An 18370-nucleotide genomic window follows, 5' to 3' on the forward strand; every position below is an offset into this window, starting at 1 on the left:
CACAGCCTCTAGTAAGAAAATTAGACTTTAAGAAATCACCCAAGGAAGAGAAAAATTCTAGATTTGCTCCCAAATCGCTTAGGGTAGAATTTCACCCAAGAGGAAGAAAGAAAATGCCACCAAGCAAGGAAAAAATCTGCCCAAGAATGGCTTAAATCTGCAAGTTACCCTTCTAGAGAAAAATCGCTCAACATATGAGGAGGAGGAAGATGGAATGAGGTGATGAGAGAGGGGGGGAGCCCCTCTTATACTTAAATTTTCACGTCCTTCCAAGCTAGTCGACTTGCCGTGGAGGAAAGAAAAAATTAAATTAGCTCTTTATTAATGGCCCAAATTTAAATGCCACATTAAAATTACTTAGCTTAAAGTGAAATTAGCCCATTTAATTGTTGGTCGTGATCAAAAGTTATAAAATAAAATAAAGAAAGCCTAGGAGATGTCAAAATTTTTATTTAAAAATGTTTTAGCAATTAAAATATCATTAAAATCAAATTTAGCAAGCTAGAATCGATTTTCAACTTTAATTTACCAATTTTTTTCAATATTTAAAAATCTTCAAGGCAATATTTAATGAAATTTTGTAATTTTAATCCACTTTCAATTTTGCAATGCAATTCTAATTTTTAACCAAAATAATTCATTTCTCTAGCATCCAAAATTGATTTTCCAATTTTAATTTCACTATCAAAACTTTCTCTCTTCATCAAGAAAAAATCAAGATTTTCCAAAACAATTAAATTTTTAAAAAAAAAAATTTGAAAATGCTCATGCTTATACAATTATATCAAATTTTCAAAATCTGTTTAAGTCCAAAAATTTGTAATTTTAGCTTGTCAAATATTGTTCTAACCATCAAAAAATGTTGTTCTTGAAATTTGTTTGGCCTAAGGATAAAATTACATGTTTCGGAAAATCAAGCTAAGACCAAATGAAAAAAAATCCAACTACATCCCTCTTGACCCAAAGGCTTCCAAAGTGTAAAATTTTCAAATCGAAAACTTTTGGACAACTCCAAAAAACTTGCCAAGGCAACCGAAAAAAGGGGGTCTCCAAAATTTTGGGGCAATGGTGTGAAAACCTCACAACACCCAAATTTGGTGCCTTCTCATTGCTTGCCACTTTTCCTATATTTCTTTTGTCCATTGATGAGGTGGCATCTTCTCATTGGTCGATGGGGTGGCAACCCTAATTAGGGTTTTTAAGATCCAATTTGGATCATCGGTTTTGCCTCTTAATCTCTACCATTGGTTGTAGTTTTGGCCTCTATATAAGCCCATTTCCTCTTATTTGTAAAGAGTCAGAGAAAATTGTTGCTAAGATAATACCAAAATCACTTCTCTTTATCATTGTTGCAACTTCCATGGTGATTAAGAACATTTGGTGTTATTGCATGGTTTCTACTTCTAATAGTTAGAATTAGATTTCCTTTCAAGTTGTTAAAGTAGATTTTATTTTGAGAAGGTTGCTAAGTATGAGTAAGAAGTAGATGGATAATTGTTTGGTGATATTAGTGGATGCTTGATAGGGATCTATAAGCTAGGCCACTAGCATCCTAGCGGCTAGTTAGGAAGCCTTGTGTGGTAATCTAGTCACTTTTCCTTGAATCATTGCATCTATGGAGGTAGAGCCACTAGTTAGCTTTCATTAGATTCAGTCCCCATCCATTTGTTAATTTTTCCATTCATAGGAGCAGGAGTAAAGTAGTGAGTAGCTTAGTATTTGGAGTTTTGAGGAAAGAAATTAGGAGAAGCATCGTCGGTAACCACCACCATCATCACCACCATCTACATTATCTAACATTCATATATTTTACAAACCCATTATCATCACCATCATCCCAAAACCCAAATTATCCTTGAATGAACAACGTAAGGCTGCCTATGTGATTACCAACAAATCACATCGATAACTGAGTTAGTATCCATAGGTGTAAGGAACATTGGAATTTTTCTCATGTCTTCATGAGCATTAACTTTTCAAGAGAGGAATTGAGTGTTTGATATCTCATATCAAGTGTTCAATTGCTATATGTTATGTAGTGGTACAAAACTGACATCAACATTATCTGGCACTAGAAGGAGCGCTAAATGACTTTCATTCTTGAATCAACTCAGAAATTCATAGTAGAGATTAATGAGGAATGAGCTTTCAAAGTTAGATTTTAGATGAAAGATCTCTTTTAAAGTGAAAATTTAAAAAAATTGAAAAATTGAGAAAAAGAAAGAAAGAAAGAAAGGTTTCTTAATGGGTAGCAAGTGGATGCTCTTCCCATTTGGTTTGATTTGAACAAAAGGTTACCTCCATGGGATTTGTCTCAACTTGCAAATATGGTACTACAAATCATGAGGAGCTAGATTGTTTGGTGTTTCTCTTGAGAGTGAACTTGACATTAAGAGGAAATTTTCCTTTTTCACAAATACATGAGCCTGTGGTCCTTGTCAATTTGGAGGAAGATTTTCTTGTTTTCAAAGAAGATATCAATAGGGAACCAAAAGAAAATATGGAAGAGGTTCTTGGTGCAGTGTACACAGTCTCTCACATTCAAAATCTACTTGCCCATCTTGTCAAGACACCATTGACTTGGTCAAGTTTCAATTGGGTTGGTATGAGGAAATATTAATGGGGGGTGGTAAGGATTTCTTTTAGCTTTTAAGTTGGACACCAAAGAATGAAGAGGGTAAGATTTATCAAGATGATATGGTTGAATCTAATGTTCAAGATAACCAAGTAGATGAACCTTCACACATTATATCACGAGGTGGAGAGGTTGACAAGAAAATAAATGAAACAATTGAATTTATCCAAGAGAGAGAAAGGATGGTAGGAAAAGGTCAACATGTGAGGGCACATGAAGAACTACAAATGGAACATCGAAAGGTGGAAAAAAAAGAAATTTTTGGTGATCCTTCATGCATAATTTAAGGGGTGACTCTTGAGGATGGTTTGCAAGAAATTTCAAATATCCTTAAAGAGGAAGATAATCAAGTGGGTGAGTTGAACAAGGAATTATAAGATATCACAAGAGAGTTCAAATATGAGGAAAATTTGGATAAACTGGAATACAAGGTGCTATCTTGACTACATTCTTTGGGGGGGATGCTTAAAGATCCTATAGAAGAAGTAGAGAAGGAGTCATTGCCCAAAACCTTTCAAGGTGATCAAGTTTTTGCAAATGACATGATTTGCCATCAACTTCGACCTCTAGAAAATTTTCCACTTGAAATGGAAGTTGATGGGCAACTCACAAAGATGTATGATGGTTTTCCTGTTAGTCTTGAAGGTGCTATGTTTGGTGAGAGTCCATATAAAGAATTGTAAGATGTTCCTAAAGATATTTCAAATGGGAATTACATGCTAGATGATGAAGCTCCTATTGGTGAGGATATGCAAGGATTTTTAAGTGGTGATCAAGTTGCTCCCATAGAAAGGGAAAACAAAGAACAATTTGGGTTGATGCTATAGTTGGATATTGTGTTCAAGCAATTTGGAGAGGTGTTTGATGGGGAGAATATCAAGGAATCCTTGATTTTTTAGGATACACTTAAGGAGATTCAAAGGGATGCATGATTCATGTTTCACAAGCACAAGCCCCCTAGAAGGATGTTTCAAGGCCTTGAATTCACGACTAACCCTACCTTGATCACTCACAAGTTTGGTGTTGATACTATTGGGATGGTCCACCACCAACTTTGACCTCCTAAGACTGTGGAGAGCTTGTAGGTTCCATTTGAATTTGAATCATGCCAAGTTGTTTCTTTCCTAGCTCTTAATGTTCAAAGTTGTAAAAGTTGTTATTTTGAATATGGAAATTTTGGAGAGAAAACTTGTTTGTGGTTGGATCATGGTCCTAATGAATTTCCTCAATTGTTGATCTTGCATGATAATTTTCTTTAGGTTGAGTTTGAGGAGACCAAATTTTTTTCAAAGTATAAGGATGAATTTATGAGATTGAGAACTATCACCCAAACCTTGTTACTTTTGAACATCTTAAGAAACCATGTTAGATCTAGTATATATATTAGATCGGTTAGTGTTGTTCCTTTAGGGTCTTGCACATAGTTAGGTAGGTTTGTCTTGGACCATTTGGTTTAGGAGAGTAGTCTAGTTTTCTTTCATGTGTGGTTTAGATTAAGTTTCTTTTTAGTTGGGTAAAATTAAAGTTTCCCTTTTAGTTGGTTAGAGTAGATTTCTTTTAGTTGTTTAGTTTAGGTGTTGTGAGGGAGCTCAATTTGATTTGCATCAAGTCATTTGACTTGGGATCTTTTAGCTTCCCTCAGTCAAAAGGCAGTTTTGGTTTTGGGCCTTTGCAAATGCAAAGGGGGTCCATGTTATCACTCGTGGGTGAGGTGTGCAGATTTTACATTTTTGGTGACAAAACGAAGTTCGTCTTGTTCATTTATTGAATGCATTTGATGAGGTTCAGAGATTAAAGGGTGTGCTTAGTCATTAGTCTATGGCAGGACTTCTACTAAATTTGGGGCAAACTCGATAGAGGTTCTTAAGCTATCTTTGACATGGTTACAACATTCTAATCACATTTAATTGCTCTAAGTTCTTGGTGTTTTGAAGTGAAGTTGGACTTCGTAAAAATCATACACCTACTTTAGTGCCACTGTGGTCTTCCAAACCCTCTGCAAGCCAAACAAAAGATTGAAAAAAAAAAAATCATGAGAAAAGAAACAAAATAATTTATGTAAAAGAAAAGGCGGTATCAAAGTGAACATAAAGAAGAAATTTAGTTCAAGGGTGTGCAATCATCTCTACCAGTGCTATAAGAATAATCACTAAAGGTAGAACAATGATTGTGGTGCCAAAGCGATAACTTTGTTAGGGCTATAGATGCTTGAGTGGTAGCGGGGCTCTATCCAGGTTGCTTTTGAAGTAAGGATATTATAGTAGCTAAGTTTAATGGATCTAAGAGATTATCAAGCTCTTGTCGAGCGAGGAATAAATCATTTGCATACATGTGAGTAACTCATGTTCAGGGTGCTTAGGTTTAACTTGAGAGTTCTTTCCCTTATTGAGTGCTTGTCCATAAGTAGATTTTTGAATAGGTCATCCTGAGATTCTTTGTTCTAAGTTACTTATTTCTTGAAATGTTTAGGAACATTTCTTTGGGTTGATGCTAGATGTTGTGAGGTTTTCACATCATTGCCCAAAAATTTTGGGGACCCCCTTTTTCGGGCAAGCCTTGGTAATTTTTACAGATTTTTTCAATTGCCTTTGCAAGTTTTTCAGGGTTGTCCAAAAATTTTTGATTTGAAAATTTTACACCTTGGATGCCTTTGGACCAAGAGGGATGTGGTTGGATTTATTTTTTCACCTAGTGTTAACTTGATTTTTTAGAAAATGTGCTTTTTATCTTTAGGCCAAACAAATTTCAAAAACAATATTTTTTCGATGGTTAGAACAATACTTGGCAGGATAAATTTGCAAATTTTTGGACTTAGACAGATTTTGGAAATTTGATATAATTGTGTAAGCTTGAGCATTTTCAAAATGAAATTTTTCAGATTTAATTGTTTTAGAATATCTTAAAATTTTTTAGTGAAAAAGAAAACTTTGGATAGCAAAATTGAAATTGAAATATCGATTTTGAATGCCAGAGAAATTATTTATTTTGGTAAAAAATTAAAATTTCTTTGCAAAATTGAAAGTGGATTAAATTGCAAAATTTCATTAAATTGGTTGAAATATTGCTTAGGAGATTTTTTAAATGTTGAAAGAAATTGGTAAATTAAAATTGAAAATCTATTTTAGCTTGTTAAATCTGATTTTAATGATATTTTAATTGCTAAAACATTTTTAAATGAAAAATTTGGCATCTCCTAGGCTTTCCTAATTTTATTTTGAAATTTTTGGTCACAACTAGCAATGGGCTAATTTCACTTTGAGCTAAGTAATTAAAGCATGACATTTTAATTTGAGCCATTAATAAAAAGCTAATTTAATTTTGCTTTCCTCTAGGGAAAGTTAGCCAACTTGGATGGACAAGGAAATTTTTCTACAAGAGGGGCTCCCCCCTCTCTCATCTCATTATTCCATCTTCCTCCTTCTCATGTGTTGAGTGATTTTTCTCTAGAAGGGCAGTTTGTAGACTTGGACGATTTTCTTAGGTAGATTTTTCTTTGCTTGGTGGCATTTTTCTTCTTCTATCTTGGGCAAATTTCTGCCCTAGGCGATTTTGGAGCATATTTGAATTTTTCTTGCTTGGATGATTAATTGAGGTCTAATTTCTTGCCAAAGGCTGCAATTTCAATTTCCAAATTTGGTCAATTTTGTTGGTGAGGAAGCCATGTGATCCAAGGATTTAATTTTGACAAATGTGGGTAATTTCAAAGGAGTCAAAATTTTGATTTTTGCTAGGGCATCATTATTTGTAAGGAGGCTTGAAATTTTTAAGATCTTATCTGAATTTGAAGAAGGCACCATTATTGGTAAATGCAGATTTAAGGTAAATTCTATTCATTTTTTAGAGGTGAAGATTGGTTTAAAGGTAGATTCTATTCCTTATTCTTACTTGGTTTGTTTCCCTTATGTTCTTCTTGCATTTATCATCCACCACTTCATCATTCCATTGATAGGTTGAAGTTTGGAGAGATAAGTGTAGATTTCATCATAGGACACTTGGCGAAGCAGAAATAAGCTAGACCACTCTAGGTTGAAGTTGGGAGATATAAGTGTAGTTCATCCTAAGGTAACAAAGAGGCAGAAATAAATGGTAGTCCCACCTTTAGGTTGAAGGTTGGAGATTGATAAGTGTAGAGATAGGACTTGGTGAAGTAGAAATAAGCTAGGTTCCATCAATAGAAAGAAGGTTGGAGATTGATAAGGGTAGTCCATATCACTTAGAATGAAGAGGCAAAAATAAGTGTTTAGGATGGTAGATGTTAGTGCAAGCAAGAACTCAAAGGGAATGAACACCAAAAAAGACAAAGAAGACATGATACTTAAGACCACCTTCTTCTCGAAAGTGAGGCGAATAAGTAACACCAATATCGGCACAGTGAACATAATCCAGTTAAAGGACAGATTGAAGGAAGGAAAATCTCCCATGGCAAAGAAAATCTACAAAAGTCAAATTGTACATGCAGTGGCCTTCCCTCCTACCTTGTCTTGTCCAGAATTGGTCATGGAGTGTGCATCCCAGTTTGATTTGGTTACTAAGTTCATCATTTTTGATGAAGGGAAGAGAGTATTCACCAACATCGATAGACAAGTGGTCGAAGAAACATTTAATATCCCATAGTACAAAAGCATGTCAGTGGTAATGATGGATTAGGTGACTAAGTTATTTTAGGATAATCAGGAGGCTTACTTCATTCATCTAAAGCAGAATCGATTACACAAAGGCAAGAAGGGAGTTATCAGATCATCAAGGCTCATTGTGTTAAATTTCAAATCAAAGTATGATGATCTCATTGTGCTTCTCAACTAGATCATGGGATTTGCTCAAGCTATGCAATTTGAGAACTGGATGTATTTTTTTATTGATGGAATTGAAATGGAAAAAGAAGTTTTGATTGGTCTAGGATTATAAGTGAGAATTTATAGTTGCAGCTTAGGACATGTAAAATCAAAAGCAATTCTATATGGGGTCCTACCTCTTTTATTTGATTTAGAGGCAGTGGAAATTGAAAAGTAAATCTCAAGGAAGAGTGAATTTTAAGGAAGAGCAAATTTGGAGGAAGTGGTTTGAAAATATATGAGGCTAGAGGCCATAGGGATAATTCAAGTGGACAAGAGGAAAACGTTAATGAGACAAAATTTGGATAAAGATTGGATGACTTGGAGAAGGTTGCCATCAAGAAGAAACATTTGGGCACCCTTGCCTCCCTCAATGCCTTTATCGGATACGCCAAAGAATATGAGAAGGATCATGAGAAAACACTGCAAGCAATGAGCAACACGATGAATTCAACTGAGCTCAAGATGAAACATACACTTTGCCCTCCCATGAAGTCAATGACAAGCTAGCCAAGTTCATCACTTTGGCTAAAATGATGAAAGAAAATGGTAGAACTATAATAGAAGATCATTTGATGTAAGCCCAAGTGGAAAATTCTCTTTTCTCTTGGGTAGGATAGGTGTCTGATTCTGATTGGCTACCATTTTGGTACCTTCTCATTGGTTGCCACTTTTCCTTTTTTTATCAATCTATTGATGAGGTGGTGTCTTCTCATTGGTCGATAGGGTGGCAACCCTAATTAGGATTTCTAGGATCCAATTTAGATCGTTAGTTTTGCCTCTTAATATCTACCATTGGTTGTAATTTTGGCCTCTATATAAGGCCATTTGCTCTCATTTGTAAAGAGTCAGAGAAAATTATTGCTAAGATAATACCAAAATTGCTTCTCTTTATTATTGTTGTGACTTGTTTGGTGATTAAGAACATTTGGTGTTATTGCATGGTTTCTACTTCCAATATTTAGAACTAGATTTCTTTTGAAGTTGTTAAAGTAGATTTTATTTTGAGAAGGTTGCTAAGTATGAGTAAGAAGTAGATGGATAATTGCATAGTGATATTAGTGGATGTTTGATAAGGATCTATAAACTAGGCCACTAGCATCTTAGCGGCTGGTTTGGAAGCCCTGTGTGGTAATCTAGTCACTTTTTCTTGAATCATTGCATCTATGGAGGTAGAGTCGCTGGTTAGCTTTCATTAGATTTGATCCCCATCCATTTGCTAATCTTTCCATTCATAGGAGTAGGAGTAGAGTAGTGAGTAGCTTAGTATTTGGAGTTTTGAGGAAAGAAGTTAGGAGAAGCATCATTGTTAAACACACCCCCATCATTACCACCATCTACATTATCTAACATTCATTTATTTTACAAACCTATTATCATCACCATCATCCCAAAACCCAAATTATCCTTGAATGAACAACGTAAGGCCGCCTACGTGATTACCAGCAAATCACATCAATAACTGAGTTAGCATCGACAAGTTTAAGGAGCACTGAAATTTTTCTCATGTCTTCATGAGTATTAACTTTTTAAGAGAGAAGCTAAGTGTTTGATATCCCATATCAAGTGTTCAATTGCTATATATTATGTAGTGGTACAAAAATGACATCAATAGGTAGTGGTCTACAACTCCATACGATTATAGCACATCAAATTTGTGTGGCAATGTTGGCTTGCCCTGTTTCATGAAGTTGTATGTCATGTCCTTTTTTTATTGTGATTTTTCGTGAATCTTTGGTCTTGTGTGCCTTTAACCCATTTTTTTCCATGTGCTCTTGCTAGTAAATTGTGTGTGGTTTTGCATTTTTTTTGCTAGTTTGAGTTGGTTGTTTGGCTTTGATGTTGGCTTGTGTATGTGACAAGGGCCGATGGAGGGTAATGATGTAGCTGCGGCAAGTGAACCGCCGAGTGAACTGGTGTGTGATAATGATGAAACTTTGAGGGAAGGAAAAATTTCAAACAATGATAAACTAGAGATCTCTGGTAATGCTGGAAAGGATGGTTTTAGTGAAGGTATCATTGGAAATGGTGGCTCAAAGAATAAGAGCAAAAGCCTTCGTATAAGGTAGTCCTTATAGATATTTCAGTGTCAGTTTGCCTTGAGATGGCTTGTTTCGAGATCAAGTTTGAAAGGATTACAGTTTTTGAGTGTTCAAATGGAATTGGGAGGACTATAACCCATATAGATAAACGAGATGCCAGAGATGGTGGAGGAGCTGTTCATGAACATGAAGATGGTAGGAGCCCTTCTAATGGTTTGAAAACCCTAACCTTGTCTCCCAATGACGATATGGTTAAAGTTGTTAAAGAGCAAAGTAGAGTAGGTTAATAAATGTTGTCATATTCTTTGTTTGTTTAGATGCTAATGCTTTGCCTTCATGTAAATTTCTTGATGATTGGTTAAATGCTTGTGGGGAAAAACTTTATATGTTAACTTTTGTAGAATGATTCAAAAAGGCCTCTTCATTATTTTTTAAAATCCTATAATATGCAGGAAAGAATATTAAAAAAGGGTTTTTGAAATGTTGATCATTTTTTATTTAGAGCATAGCCATGGTCATCTAATGGTAATGGTGATGGAGTTATAAAAAAATCCATGCCAAATTGGGTGGAAATTAAGAGTCTCCAAGTTGAATTTCGGCCATTTGTTTCTCATATTTTGAAACCCCTTGGATCGGTTTTCCAAATTGAATAGTCTAGGGTTACTCTTCTACATTTAAATGTGCGTGTTCTTGTGGCCCTGGACCCAGATGTGATTCTTCTTGATATTATCTCCTTAAATTTAGAAGAAGATAAACTCTCTTGGGAAGTTTCTCTATTAGGAAATTTGCACGCATGTTTTCATTGTAAACTTAATGGTCATATTAAGAAAAATTGTTCGACCTGTAATATGCATTTTGAGAAAGCTAAGGTGAATGTTGATAATACCAAAGAAATAATCCTAGAGAGGGTTAATGTTGTTGAAGTATTGAACAAGGATGGTTTACCATCTACTCCAAAGCAAAAATTGGATAGTGGTATGTCTAATTAGTCAATGCCATCAAAAGGCTCTTCTAAAGCTAACTCTTTGGAATGTGGTGGCTTTTTCACTTCAAATAATCCTTTATATGATAAAAAATTTGAGGTGATTCCGGCTATACAAGCCAGTCATATTCCTAGTGAAGTTCATCCCATGGCCCGTGTTATTTTAACCCCAGAGGTGGCTAAGGCTAGTCTTGGTGAGATCCCTACTAGATTGAATGCTCAGTAGCTTGCTATTAGATCCATTAAAGAGAAGGCAAAGGTTATTAATAGTAAGGTTGGTATCCCTAAAGAGATCAGTTCTCCCTCACTTGTGATTCAAAAAAATCTAGATGCAGAGTCAAGGGGGCCAATTCACTAACTTTGTTAAAAGGAAGAGGAAAACATATGAGAAAAGGTCAATTTCAAGTAGCTCTGGTGGTAAGAATGCCATCCCAAATTATTTCAATAGGCTCTATAAGGCTCCAATGACTCCCTCTATTCAACCCCCTTCATGATGTTAAATATTCATAGCTGGAATGTTAGAGGTCTGGAAAAGACTAATGGAAATATATTGTTAGAAAGTGGTGTAATAAGTTAAAAAATAAGGATATTATATGTTTGCAAGAAATTAAAGTTGTCAGTCTTCAAGCATCTTGTATTAATAAATTTTTATGGGATAAAGTTGTAGAGTTTCATTCTAAGCATGAGAAAGGAAAGGGTGGAGTGGCCATGTTAATTGGGCCCAATTGGGCTGAATCCATAATGCAGCATGTATGCTCAATATGTTAAAGGGCACTTTGTGTGACATTTAAATATGAGGAGGATATAATTGGGTTATGTAACATTTATGCCCCAAATGCTTATAGGGATAGAGTTGTGTTATGGGATTGGTGTTCATCTAACTTGCCTAAAGCATCTTGGATATTTATAGGAGATTTTAACATGGTGGAAGCTAGATGTGATAAACAAGGAGGTCTAAAACATCAATGGAAAGGAAATGAGCAATTTTTTTGGTGTAAATTTAGAAGATGTTTTAATTTGATTTATTCATTGGAGAATAATAGGGAGAACTTTAATAACATTTGGTTCACTTGGTGCAATAATCAAGGGGAGCATAACAGAGTATACTATAGATTGGATATGATTTACTATGATTCTTCCTTTTTCTCCTTCCAGACTGTAGAGGGTCATTCTCCTATTACTATGTCTCTCACTGTAATGTTAATAGAATGCTGATAAATAAGGTTGATAATGTTAATAGAATGAGTAACAAAGGAAAAAGTTTTAATTTAAATACCTCTTTGCTAAAAGACCTTGATAATAAAGAGGCTATTAGAATGGTGACTTTTTTATCCAAATTATGTAATCAGTTTGTAAGACCAGTTAAATAGTGGTGCCATCTAGTGGAATCTTGGAAAAAAACTTATCAGATTATTGGGAAAAAAGTAGCCAAAGATAAAAATGAATGACACTGAATTTGCTCTTCAAAATTGTCCAAATGACCTAGTGCTACTAAAGAATTTGGTTTTCATCAAGTATCAACTAGGATTTCTTCATAGATATAAGATCCAAGGGCAAAGGATTTGGGCAAGAATGAATTAACTTAGAGATGGTGATATAGGGTCCAAATATTTTTTTACATTATTAGGGAAAAACATAAGGCATAAAAGATTGAGAATATCCAGATCGAGGGTGGTAAAACTAATGGTCCAAAGGTTATTAAGGAAGCATTTTACAGTTTTTATTCTAAATTGTTCTCTCTGGAATTTGATCAAGATCAATAGAAGCAATCGGGAGAATGTTTGAAGATGATTCCTAAGAAGGTCTCTGATAGTGAAAGTGATGAGTTGAAAAATCTCTCTAGAAGAGATTCAAGAGGCTATCAAAGCTATGGCTAACGATAAATCTCTAGGAATTGATGGACTACCTATTGAATTCTATAAGGATAATCTAGATTGGATTGGGGAAGAGCTTCTATTATTCTATAATGATGCCTTTGATAATGGTTCTCTAGGCAGTAATGTGAATAGAGGAATCATTAAATTGCTTCCTAAAGCTGGGGATAGATCCTTAGTCGAGAATTGGAGACCCATCACCCTGCTTAATTTCTCTTATAAAATCATTGCTAAGTTGTTGGCAAGGAGGATTGCAGAAATTACTAAGAACATTGTTTCAGTCACTCAAACTAGTTTTATAAAAGGAAGATATATATTGGAGAATCTTATCACCAGTTGGGAAGCTATGAATTGGGCTAAGGCTAGTAGGCAGGATGTGGCTATGATCCTCCTTGATTTAAGAAGGCTTATGATAGGGTTGAGTGGCCTTTTGTTATTGGAATGTTGAAAGCTTTTGGCTTTCCCTATCATTTTTGCAAATAGATTGAAATTTTGTTTAAAGATTCATCCATAGTTATAGAGATAAATGGAGAATTTTCAAAACCTATTGTACCCTCCTTATTTGTAATAGCTATTGATGCTTTGTTTCACATTTTAAGAGTTTCTTATTTAGGGCATCTTGTTAAGGGCATCATCCTCCCTAATGCAGAAGATTTGATCAATGCTCAATTTGCCAATGACACTACTCTTTTTTTGGAACTATCTAAAGTTAACTTTTATATTGCTCTTAACAAACTTAATTTTTTTTGCTCTATTTCTAGAGCAAAGTGGCCCCCCATAAGTCATATGTTATGGATTGGAAGGATGTACCTCATAATTGGTTGTCAAAGATGGGTTGGAATTGGACTAGACCTAAAACTATTACTAGGTATTTGGTATTCCTTTCTCCCTGGATCATTCATTTGTTGACATGTGGGAGTGGATGTCCAACAAGATTAATAGAAAGCATATTAGATGGCAGACTCACTCCCTTTCATTGACTGGGAGAGTTCAAGTTGAACAGAAGGTCCTTTCTTCTCATCATATCTTTTTTGCTTCATCTTGGTTATTTACTAAAGCTCAGTTTGGTATGCTTGAAAAAATTCTCAAAGACTTTCTATGGTTAGATGGTTTGGGTTCAAAGAAGAGACATTGTGTTAAGTGGGAATGATGATGCCTGCCCAAAAAGTTGGGGAGATTGGAGATTAAATGTAGGATTTGAGCAAAAGCGCAAAACAAATCCACGAAGCCCAAGAAAACCTGCATGCAGAAAACTTGTCACGGAGAAGAAAAAGACAAGAAGAGGCAAGGGTTTGATCTAAAAAACTCAGACGAAGAAAATATTATTCAACGAATCTTCATAATGAAAAATACAAAGAGATCAATCCTTATAAAAGGATATCAAAACCCAAAAAGGGTAACCTAAAGCCTAAAAAAGCTAGGTTGCACAATATAATTAATAAAATATTAATTATATGCAGCTACAAAATAGCTTAAGCAAACTAGAGTAATAGAAAACTTATTTAATTAAATCAAAGTGATTTAATTAATAAGTGAAAACAACTAATTACTCTAACACCTCCCCTTAAGCAAAGCTTAGGAGGTAAGCTAACCTAGCACAGTTATGAAAGTAGAAAAGTGGGTCCCAGCAATAAGGCTTGATTAGATACCCAATACAACGAAATCTCTATAAAAAGGAGAAATAGAGAAAACCACATGGGAAAAACCCTACTCCAAAAAGAGATAGCAAAGAATGTTCCAGAAGAAGGAACAAAAAGATCAGAAGAGAATCACTGAAGCATGAAGAACTACAAAACTCTGTCAAAATGCTGATCTGTAGAACCTCCATGAAAATAGAAGGCACAAACCGAGCATGTCTATATGGTAGATGATCCATCTCATCAAAATGCATAGGTAGCCAGCCACTGCAATTGCCTAATATGTAGGATCAAGTACTAAATACATAGCTCACACCAATGAACCATTAATCAAAAAAGCATAGAACAACAATATAACCCCCCCTTAATGCAGGTGAGGTGACAGGAAGCTGAAAAGGTGGGCCAAAGAATCTCCTACAACATAGGAACCAGACACATCGAGAGTGAGGTACAGACACCAATAAAGGCACGTGTCATTGACACTGCATAAGGCAAACAAGAAAGAGGCCCTATAAGCGGCAAACAACTATCCCCTCCATGGCACTTTATAAAATAGTGCGAGTACAATGAATCACAATGATGAAAAGGATCCCGAAACGCAGGAGTGGCACTTTATCTCAGTGTGTTTGCATAAAGATGCTTATAATGAATATCAACAATGATAAAAAAAACCATAAGGCTGATACAACAGAAGGAAGAGCCCAAAACGAAGTATCTAAAGCAACAAAATCGATCCTCGGACCTTAAACAAACACGATATCCACCAGAATGCTAAAACACAAAATATTGAATAGGATGTGCCTGAAATAGAATTTGGAACAACAACCAACATCACTGGAAATAGCACAGAAAGAGCTTTCCAGTGATATAAAGAAGTCCAAAAATAGAGATCAGATGCTCAAGATACGCCTCTTGGAGTGCAAAATAGAACATCTAGCTTTGACTGCCAAAACAAGCAACCAAACTACATCAAAAACCAAAAAAATCTGTACCAGCATCTTCGTCTTGGAACCATTTTTGGCTCATTTTTCGGATTGAAAAAATACATCCGTATGCTCAAGTTACGGCAAAAAAACCTCCAGGGCCTCCAGAATGAAAGATTTTTTTTTTTTTTTAATTAAAAATAATAATAATAAAAAAAAAAAAACAAAACCACCCAACCACCCCCCCAGCCACTGGCAGAGCGGCGGCCGAGCAAGGCTGCGGCGATGCCATGGCAGAGCCGCTAGGCGGGCCGCCAGCGGTTACCACGTGGCGTCGCTAGCGGTTAGTTAACCGTTGTGGCCAAAAAATGCTACAAACTTATTTATTTTTTGTGATTTTTTTGAAATTTCTGCCTCAATCTGCATGCCAGGGGCTGTACGGCCCTGTCGGGAAAATTTTTTTGCCTCCTCAATCAACATTCTCCAAATCGGACAAATTTTATATCAAAACAAGGGTTTTGACACCTTCTAAATCCATCCGTGATGTCCGTTTGGCCTCAAACTGCTCCAAAAATTAGTGACCCCCTGTTTTCTCAGAAAAAACCCGATAAAACACCAGATTTGATCTGCCAAACCCTTGTTCTCCTTTTTTCTTGAAACACCAAACAAGCTACAGCAAATCTGGCTCTGATACCATGTAGGATTTGAGCAAAAGTGCACAATAAATCCACGAAGCCCAAGAAAACCTACATGCAGAAAACCTGTCATGGAGAAGAAAAAGACAAGAAGAGGCAAGGGTTTGCTCTGAAAAACTCAGACGAAGAAAATATTATTCAATGGATCTTCATAATGAAAAATACAAAGAGATCAATCCTTATAAAAGGAGATCAAAACTCGAAAAGGGTAACCTAAAGGCTAAAAAAGCTAGGTTGCACAATATAATTAATAAAATATTAATTATATGCACCTACAAGATAGCTTAAGCAAACTAGAGTAATAGGCAACTTATTTAATTAAACCAAAGTGATTTAATTAATAAGTGAAAACAACTAATTACTCTAACATTAAAGATACTAGAATTCAAGGTATTGCTCTTGCAACCAAGTGGATCTTCAAAGCATTTTGGGAGAATGAACCTTGGAAGGTTCTTGTGAGAAACGATGTTGAAAGGTCTATTATTAAAAAAGGTAAACATTGGGCCAACATTCCATTTTGGGATCTTACAATGGGAAACTTTAAGATGAAGGTGTTTGGATCTAAAGTATTCACCTCCTTGTGGTCTGCATGGTCACAAGTGAGGGAACTTATCTCTTGTAGGAATGCCAGTGGGGGTCCTTCTAATTACATTGTTATTGACAAATCAATCTAGTGGAGACTATATTTGAATGATAGCCTCTTGCTCTTACTCAAAGTTGTTCAACTAAAAAATGGAATGAGAAAGGTATTTATTTGATCAGTGACTTAATGGTTAAGAACAAGATTGGGTCATGGGATGAGATCTCTAGGAAGTTTGACATCCCCAATTCTCAAAGGAAGACATATACTCTTTTGACCAAAGTTTTATGCAAGGAGAAAGGTGGAAAGTTCATGGATAGCAATACCTTTATTAGAAATGTAAAATGGAATGATGGCACTGGTATTTGCAACACCTCTATTAAACATAATTATGATATGTTTAAAGCTAATCAATCTGTGTTACAATATATAGTTAATTGTTGGGGTCTTGATTTGTCCTTTCTCAAACTGACATTTTTTCTTTGATTATTTCTAGAAGGGTCTATTTGAGTCTAAGGTTATTCATTTTAGATGGTTGTTGTTGATCAAGAAGCTTGTTGTTGGGTCAATATTGTCATCTATTAATGTTGAGTCTGTGACCTGCAATCTATGTAATAGACCCGAGAGCTTTGAACATATTTTCTTTGAGTGTATTTATGCATCTAAAATTTGGGCCATTTTCTTTGGTTATCCTATTGATTGGAAAAATAATAATTGTTTTTCTTGGTGTGAAATTTTGGCTGGTTATGTGAGATATTTTGACTTATCTCTTAATAGATTTTGGTTTGCTCTTACTGGTGAAGTACTATGGTTTCTTTGGAAGGAAAGGAATAAGGAGATATTTCAAAATGTGAGAAGGTCCTCTACTGAGTTTAACCTTAAACTCACACATTTTTACATCATGTCATAGGTTTCTTTTTGCTTGGAGATTACAAAGTCCAGATTCATGAAGCTGATGCATGATGGAATGCCGCTGATTTACAAAGATGAAGTTAAAGTTGCACAGTACATTGAGAGATACCAAAGTTTCCTTACACAAGCAGAAATTGAGGAACTTAGCATTCTCCTAAAGAAATGTCATTTGGATGCTGATATGGAGACAAGTACATGTGTTGGATCCACTTGAGCACATATTGATGATACTGAATAGCCAAAACATGAATATCAGAAATTATAGTTCTCTAGTGCATGTATTGTCTATTGAGTAATTTTGTTATATTATATACAGTTCTGGATGTTCATATTAGAAACATTATATACAGTCTTATATTTGGTTTAACTCCTCTCTCCAATTTTGTATAGTATTGAGGGTTGGTTGTTTTTCAAATTGACAAGTTTTCTGTGTAATAGACCCGAGAGCTTTGAACATATTTTCTTTGAGTGTATTTATGCATCTAAAATTTGGGCCATTTTCTTTGGTTATCCTATTGATTGGAAAAATAATAATTGTTTTTCTTGGTGTGAAATTTTGGCTGGTTATGTGAGATATTTTGACTTATCTCTTAATAGATTTTGGTTTGCTCTTACTGGTGAAGTACTATGGTTTCTTTGGAAGGAAAGGAATAAGGAGATATTTCAAAATGTGAGAAGGTCCTCTACTGAGTTTAACCTTAAACTCACACATTTTTACATCATGTCATAGGTTTCTTTTTGCTTGGAGATTACAAAGTCCAGATTCATGAAGCTGATGCATGATGGAATGCCGCTGATTTACAAAGATGAAGTTAAAGTTGCACAGTACATTGAGAGATACCAAAGTTTCCTTACACAAGCAGAAATTGAGGAACTTAGCATTCTCCTAAAGAAATGTCATTTGGATGCTGATATGGAGACAAGTACATGTGTTGGATCCACTTGAGCACATATTGATGATACTGAATAGCCAAAACATGAATATCAGAAATTATAGTTCTCTAGTGCATGTATTGTCTATTGAGTAATTTTGTTATATTATATACAGTTCTGGATGTTCATATTAGAAACATTATATACAGTCTTATATTTGGTTTAACTCCTCTCTCCAATTTTGTATAGTATTGAGGGTTGGTTGTTTTTCAAATTGACAAGTTTTCTTAGATGTTTTTAAAACTTTTTCAATATAAAAATAATAATTTACAATAATATGAAAGAACATACATCCAAATCAAAAAAATACTTGCCTTCAACAATT

The 18370-nt window shown here is 35.0% G+C and overlaps 1 long non-coding RNA gene across 1 annotated transcript in view; it reads right to left on the minus strand.

Moving 5' to 3' along the window:
• LOC149560248 (uncharacterized) overlaps positions 1–18370 on the minus strand; it is a 163563-nt gene that overhangs the window by 27357 nt on the left and 117836 nt on the right. The window lies entirely within an intron of this gene.

Source organism: Cupressus sempervirens, chromosome 4 (assembly GCF_028749045.1).
Source record: "Cupressus sempervirens isolate cs-2001-9-10 chromosome 4, ASM2874904v1, whole genome shotgun sequence".
NCBI classification, from domain to species: Eukaryota; Viridiplantae; Streptophyta; class Pinopsida; order Cupressales; family Cupressaceae; genus Cupressus; species Cupressus sempervirens.